This window comes from Amblyomma mixtum, chromosome 4 (genome assembly GCF_055824585.1).
Source record: "Amblyomma mixtum isolate Tamu chromosome 4, ASM5582458v1, whole genome shotgun sequence".
Taxonomy (NCBI): Eukaryota; Metazoa; Arthropoda; class Arachnida; order Ixodida; family Ixodidae; genus Amblyomma; species Amblyomma mixtum.
The window spans coordinates 161,786,817-161,794,517 of record NC_143015.1 but is presented as its reverse complement, the minus strand read 5'-3'; positions in this window follow the sequence as shown (position 1 = coordinate 161,794,517).

The following is a 7,701-nucleotide window of genomic DNA, read 5'->3' as shown; positions in this document are numbered from 1 at the left end:
CGACGCATTGTTTACGCTTCACTTATTATGTATGGCGGAAAACTGCTTGTCGGGTGTGTATATACGACCCAGGAGAGGAAGTAGACGCTACGGCGTCCCCCTATCGATGACCGGAACTGCCGCCGCTGACGCTGATGAGGACACATGGCGGAGAACACCGCACGGTATAGCGCTTCGGTTCTGCATTCATGAATGACATGAATGAACAACTGAATACATGCGTGCTCAACAAAGCCGGGAACAGAAGGAAATCATAAATCATGCTATATACGGCCAGATCGTACCTTAGAATTTTATATGTTCCTTTATGGCGCAAAAAAAAATTCCTGTCTTCAGTTCCGGCGCAGTGCGCGATGCATGCCTGCATGAAACATTCTGACAACGGGTCTGAGTGTTATAATACGCATGGATATACGCTTTTTGTAATGAATAATCGAAGGCAATGGCGTGAAGGCGCCAGCGAGGAAAAGTCCCGCTATCTCAAATACAGTCAAAGCCGAAAGCTCGAGCTCACTGTAAGACCGTTCAGATTCCTCAGAATTACAAAAGGGTAACGCAGTTCGGAGTTTACCAACTCCGTTTGCAAGAGTTGCGCAACTCGTGGAACTCCTGCGATCATCTCTGTTTTTCACATGTATGGTTGCTAAAAAGAAAAGAGGCAAAAAGAAACCTTTACACATCAGCCATATAGCAATAAGTGAAAGGACGAAAACACCTTTTATAAGACAGTATCATCTACTAAGGGAGAAAGCACTGATATAAATGTTGTTAACAACCTCTGTGTTGTTAATAACCACTTACTCTTGTATCATGCGCGCACTTAATCCGCCTACGTTTTACATTTGGGTACACGAACTTAATTGATACGACACGGACGTAGATAGGCAGACATGACAGATTGATATGGCCTCTCCACGTTCTCGACCCGTCGCTCGAGCTGTCGTGCCCAAATGGAATCGCACAAACCCGGAATAATGACCTTCCACCCGCACGCCGGTACAGCTGCACAAGATTTCACCATCTTTTTGTGCATCAGCTGTGTTGTGGTTGACGAAAATCATCTTTTAGTGCGCCCACGTTTTTTTAACCTGTACCGCAGCGGTGGTGTAGTGGTCTGAGCATCCGCCTCGCATGCGGTTGGTGCGAGGTTCGATCCCCAGTGCCACCGGTGACACAATGGGTACAAGCTTTTACCCTGGCCTGGGGCTCCGCTTATTCAGGTTGAAATGCTTGGGAAATGAATCTCTGACCCCACCTTGAGTAAACAAAAACACCTGCCATGGCGTGCCGTTGGACATACCCTTGGACGACGTCTCTCATAACATCCACCCTGAGAGTTCACAAACTGAGCGCCGAGGGTGGCATAAAAGATCTAAAAGTGTTTACAGGACACTGGCCTCATAAGGCAGCGGTTACAGACACCTTCATTCAATTAAGTGATTCAGGTGGAGAATTGCTGACAGAACACTGTAAGGATAATCCCTCCTGTATATACACTCCACCACCGACCGCTTTGCCAGTATACGCAGAACAAACCCCAATCCCGTCGATAAAAAAATCAGCTGTCGAGTTCAGCTTAGCCGCGATGTTTTTTTTTTTTTTTGTTGCATTTGAATGCGTGCTGGTAAATGCCCAAAGTGAGAAAAGTTGTGCAATTTCAGCTTTCCTCGCTCAAATGTGAGCCTACCTGTGTTGGTAGTAGTGTTACAAAGTCTATTAAGTTTTTAAAAGTTATTCACCGCCTGTGCAGATGCACAGGAATCATCTAGCCTTTTTTTTTCTGACCCATGCCGTGAAATGCGCTCGCACTGACTTCCACATTTTTTAGAGCTCCTGAAGAGGAGGGATGCGATGACGCAGTGGTCACATACTCAATACACAGGAGCACAAGTTCCAAAAGAAGCCGAGAGAGAGAGTTTCTGAGGCATTACTCCTCTTTCCATAGCTGCCGCGCATGTGATTCCGTTGACCAGTGTACTAGGCAAATTTTCCCCTTATCGGTCTTCGGAGATGAAAAACATGATCACTTTTCAACCAATGAGCACGCGTTTCTAATCAATCTATCAGAGTTTGCTCTGTGATGTCGTGTTACCACGGGATCATAATTTTTTCCAGTCGAAGTAGACTTTTATCAGAGTTAGCTCTGTGATGTCGTGTTACCATGTGATCATAATTTTTTCCAGTGGAAATAGACTTATATCAGAGTTTACTCTGTGATGGCGTGTTACCACGTGATAACAATTTTTTACAATGGAAATAGACTTCTTAACCACATCAGTATCGAGCTGTGCATATACCCGCAGCTCTACGCTTTACACAGTGGGAGCGGAAAGTTGTGGAGTATTCGAATAATTATCGGACACCTTGACATTTTCACGGACGACTACGGCTGCCAGACAGGACATGGGCACTCACCATTTAGGAACCGTTCATGCGTCGCGAGAGCCTCGCAAAATCCGATACCCGATCGGTGGGTACTAGCTGCAGTTCGCGCTGTGCTGCACAGTACTAAGCCAAAATTTAAGTTCATTGTGTCGTTTGTCGTAACTAACTATGTCATGCGAGGACTCACGTACCGTCGCTTACATAGCTTGCAAGAAACTCTCTCCGCCTCATCTACTTTTCCAGCCAAATGACTCGGCGCAAAATATAGGGGACCGAGAGAAGCCAGACACGCTTATTAAATATGGAAGCGTCGGAGGAAATTATCTCAGAATTAATACGAAGGGAAAGTTTAAGGAAGAAATCCCAAAAGGTCACGCGCTCATGCTTCAAGCCCGCAGGGACAGACAGAAATAAGTTATACCCATAAAAAAACTGACAGAACAAACAGAGCACTACCATTTTATCTTTAACGATCTTTTTTTTTATCTTTGAGATATTAATGCAGCGCAGCCTCTCCTCTGCCAGAAAAAAAAAAGTGAGAACATCGATAGTGTCAGCTCGCTTGAAGATTGAGCCAATCATGATATTTTGATTTAGCTTTAAGGATGTCCCGCGTTAATCACCTTTCGACGCAACCCGCATTTCTTGCCGTTCGATTTTAAGCCAATGATCGAAAGAGGCATTATTAATAGCTGAGAAATTTTCTGAAACAAACATACGCGCGGAAGGTTTGCTTTGATATTCTCAAACTTTAAGCAGGCGTACTTCCCGCAATTATGGGCAGTTAAGTCCCGCAAAGCCCGAAGGCTCTCCCCCATTGGCGTTCATTTCGCTCCCTGGCGGCTAACTGCTGCGCCGAGGCAACCAGCCGTTTTCACCGCTATCGCGCGGCTTAAGAGTTGGCCTTGGATTTAAGTACGTGGATTAGACTCGGGTTAAGCTCTGAGCAAGGTTAAGATTGGATCATCAGAAAGGAAATCGTCATCATCATCATCATCATCATCATCAGCCTGACTACACCCACTGCAGGGCAAAGGCCTCTCCCATGTCTCTCCAATTAACCCTGTCCTTTGTCAGTTGCCGCCACTGTATCCCCGCAAACTTGTTAATCTCATCCGGCCACCTAACTTTCTGCCGTCCCCTGCTACGTTTACTTTCTCTAGGAATCCACTCCGTTACCCTTAAGGACCAGCGGTTATCTTGCCTTCGCATTACATGCCCTGCCCAAGCCCATTTCTTCCTCTTGATTTCAACTAAGATGTCATTAACGCGCGTTTGTTCCCTCACCCACTCCGCCCTCTTCCGATCTCTTAACGTTACACCTCTCATTTTCCTTTCCATAGCTCGCTGCGTTGTTCTTAACTTAAGCTGAACCCTCTATGTTAGCCTCCACGTTTCTGCCCCATAGGTGAGTACCGGTAGGATACAGCTGTTGTATACTTTTCTCTTCAGGGATATTGGTAAGCTACCATTCATGATCTGAGAGAACCTGCCATATGCGCTCCACCCCATTCTTATTCTTGTAGTTATTTCCCTCACATGATCCGGATCTGTGGTCACTACCCGCCCTAAGTAAGAAAGAAAACAACTAGACGAATAAGAATGGGGTGGAGCTCATATGGCAGCTTCTCTCAGATCAAGAATGGCACTTTACCAATATACCTCAAGAGAAACGTATACAACAGTTGTATCTTACCGGTACTCACCTATGGGGCAGAAACGTGGAGGCTAACGAAGAGGGTTCAGCTTAAGTTAAGGACAACGCAGCGGGCTATGGAAAGAAAAATGATAGGTGTAACGTTAAGAGACCGCAAGCGGGTAGAGTGGGTTAGGAGTAAAACGCGGTTTAACGACATCATAGACGAAATCAAGAGGAAGAAATGGGCTTGGGCAGGGCACGTAATGCGAAGGCAAGGTAACCGCTGTTCCTTAAGGATAACGGAGAGGATTCCAAGAGAAGGCAAGCGTAGCAGGGGGTGGCAGAAAGTTAGGTGGGCGGATAGGATAAAGAAGTTTGCGGGGATACGGTGGCCGCAGCTGGCAAAGGACAGGGTTAATTGGAGAGACATGGGAGAGGCCTTTGCCCTGCAGTGGGCGCAGTCAGGTTGATGATGATGATGACCTGTTCGCGCCGCAGATGGAAGTTGGTGAAGACTTGGAAGTGCAATGCACAGCGCGAGAGCGTGTAGCAGTTTAACACGGGGCGTGATCGACTGCGGCGACGGCATAGTGTCCTCGTGTAGTGGCAAGCAAAGCTGATCAGTTCGCGCCTCCGTGGGTCCGAAGCCCAGTAGCGGCAATATTTATTTTCATTCTGCATGGGATGTTACTATGCTAGGTTTCTCTAAGGTCAGGCTTCACACAAACTCGGTGAGCCAGTTACACCTCGTGAAGTAATCATTTGGGCGTCGTTGAGCGCAATCGTGTTTGACGATTGAAGTTTTTCTTCCAGCTTATAAAAGGACGTTATAAAGTTGATACTTCTAATTATTTTTCTTACTCCTCAGGTTATAACACGAGACAAAGGCATGCACTAACAATAACCCTTTCGAACGCGCGAAATAACTGCTTTAAATATTCTTTTTTTCCGAGGACAATTACTGATTGGAACACACTTAATAGCGAGACTGTTAATCACAATTCTTTATTGCTGTTTCAAAAGTGCCTGCAAATGTTATGAATTTGAGTGTGTTTATATGCTTGTATTTTGTTTTGTCCCACCCTGCAATGATCTGTACAAGGTCGCAGTATAAATAAATAAATAAATAAATAAATAAATAAATAAATAAATAAATAAATAAATAAATAAATAAATAAATAAATAAATAAATAAATAAATAAATAAATAAATAAATAAATAAATAAATAAAAAGAGTTACTGAGAGACCAGTCCTCGTAGGCGGGGTACTCAGTCCAGGACTCCGATAGCTTCTGCTATTCTACGGGGCCACACGATAAGCCGTTGCTCATCGCTCAGGCTAGAGCGAGACAGAGCAATTTCCCATGGTGAGGTAGTGATGTATTGGCAAAGGCCCGTACTGGCAAAGGCCGACCCAACAAAGGCCAAGATCGAGACCATCCATTTGCAATACTGGGCCGATTACATGCGCTGCTTGGGGTGGCATAGAATGGGTTGAGCGCTATTGCATGACAGGCAGTGAGAGGGGTATTATGAGGGGAAGAAGGTGCACGTGTGGTGGAGGTTCGGGAAGGAGTTCGTCTGGAGTTAGCGTCATGCCGTGGCGACCGTTCTTCATAAGGTTTGGTGAGGTGGTCGAAGTGTTCTTCGTTGAATTCTATAGTATTTCAGGATGTGCGAGCTTGCAAGTGACTCTTGTCGGTAGTGCTTTGTTGAAATGCGACCACCTCTTACCCTATGCCCGGCCTGTAAGTTCGCGATAGAGAGTGTGCGCACTCGTTTCCAGGAAGGGACGCATGGCCCGAAGCTCAGACGACGCGTACCACGGGGAGTGTGCGGCGATCAAGGGAGATTATTCAATAAAAGAGGCAGCTCGCCAAGGGCAGGGACGATAAAAGACGAATCGTGAAAAGCGTTATTAACGAAACAGCATTCCTAATCAAATTCTGCCGGGTAGAATTTCTCAGGCGTGAGGTGGGTTGCTGAAGACTTCGAAGACCTCGGAGGTGACGTCACTGAAGAGCGCATGCTGAAAGTAGCAAATACGCTCAAGTCGCAATTTTCGCACCTGGTGCAAGGATGTACGGGGACCTCACGGAAATGACCTTCAGGTTGAATAGATAGAATCCAGGATAATCATCATCATCAGCCTTACTACACCCACTGCAGGGAAAAGGCCTCTCCCATGTCTCTCCAATTAACCCTGTCCTTTGTCAGTTGCCGCCACTGTATCCCCGCAAACTTCTTAATCTCATCCACCCACCTAACTTTCTGCCGTCCCCTGCTACGTTTGCTTTCGCTTGGGATCCACTCCGTTACCCTTAAGGAACAGCGGTTATCTTGCCTTCGCATTACAAAGAATTAGGATAATATCCTAATTCTATTCCTTTCTGAGTACTTTCATTCTTGGCTACAATAGCGGCCGAGTGGGCATGGTGTTTTAACCCTTTAAATAAAGATTACGAGAGACGTTGCCAAGGCCTCGCATTCAGCCAATAAATGACAGTTGAATGTAGGCATCAAACCCTCCTCCCCCCCCCCCCCCCCCCCCCCCCCCTCTATCCTCCTGAGAAGATCCACATAACTAGACCGCATTCATTGGTCAGGCTGTACTGAGGTCATCCCCAAGTATGGTGACGTCACTGAGCTTACAGTGGCTATATGGCACACTGCTACTGCCGCGACAACTACGTCGCTTTGACATTCGTATAACAGTGGCCTGATGCAATTGGTGGCTACAAATTTGCCCGAGTTTCCGAAGGCACTTGAGATTGAGTCTGACGCTTTGAGAGCATGATGCATTACTGCGTGGTGAAGTGACCCGACCGTCACCATGGTTCTTCTTGATTTCTTCACGCAACACAGGGCAACAGTGTTTCAGATTCACTGAAAACCATGTCGGCTATGCACATAACTCCAGCCTCCGCTGGCTTCTCTTATCGATGCACTGAAAAAAAAAAAAGAAGAAAATGAGAAGGCACACCCAGATTGGATTTCCGAGAGGAGATTATGAATGGCCTGCTCTGGAATTCATGAGGCGAAACCGCTGTTGCTGGGTCTGCCAGCTTTTTTTTTCTTGAGGTTTGTGAATCTGAAAACCTTGCTGGGAACACTTGATTCTCTCTAAAAAGACATAATATCGCATGCAGTGAACACAACGACAAAGATTTAAAAATAACATATGCCAATTTAAGGGATCTTGCCTTGTTTTAGTTGTAACTTCCCTCTTGTCCAGTCAGCCGTGCGCGCGTGCACGAGACTCATTCCCGCTGAAACTGTCGGAAAAGCTCAGCAGAGGCGATCTTCCATCATCCCTGATTAATCAATTAAATTTGCCGCTCGTATCGCAGACAAACCGCTCCTAGAAGGTTTCTCTCGCACATCAGCGAACAACCTGATGTCCTCGCGCTGGGCTGAAGAATGATTACGACAGCAGCACAGCGGAAGAACCATGGTGATGGACGTGCAGCGAGCGAGTAGCCGATGCGCCAGAGAGAGCTTGAAACTGTTTTTACACTGCCTGTTTTCTTCTCCTAGTAACTATGAGGAGCTCTCGGATGAAGACAATTGAAACATTCTTTCGACATGGTGTTCATAACTTTAGAATCTCCTAATAGTTCAGTAGAATGCCGAAGGTGGTCGACAGTCAGTCAACCTCTGATTTTTAAACCAATTAT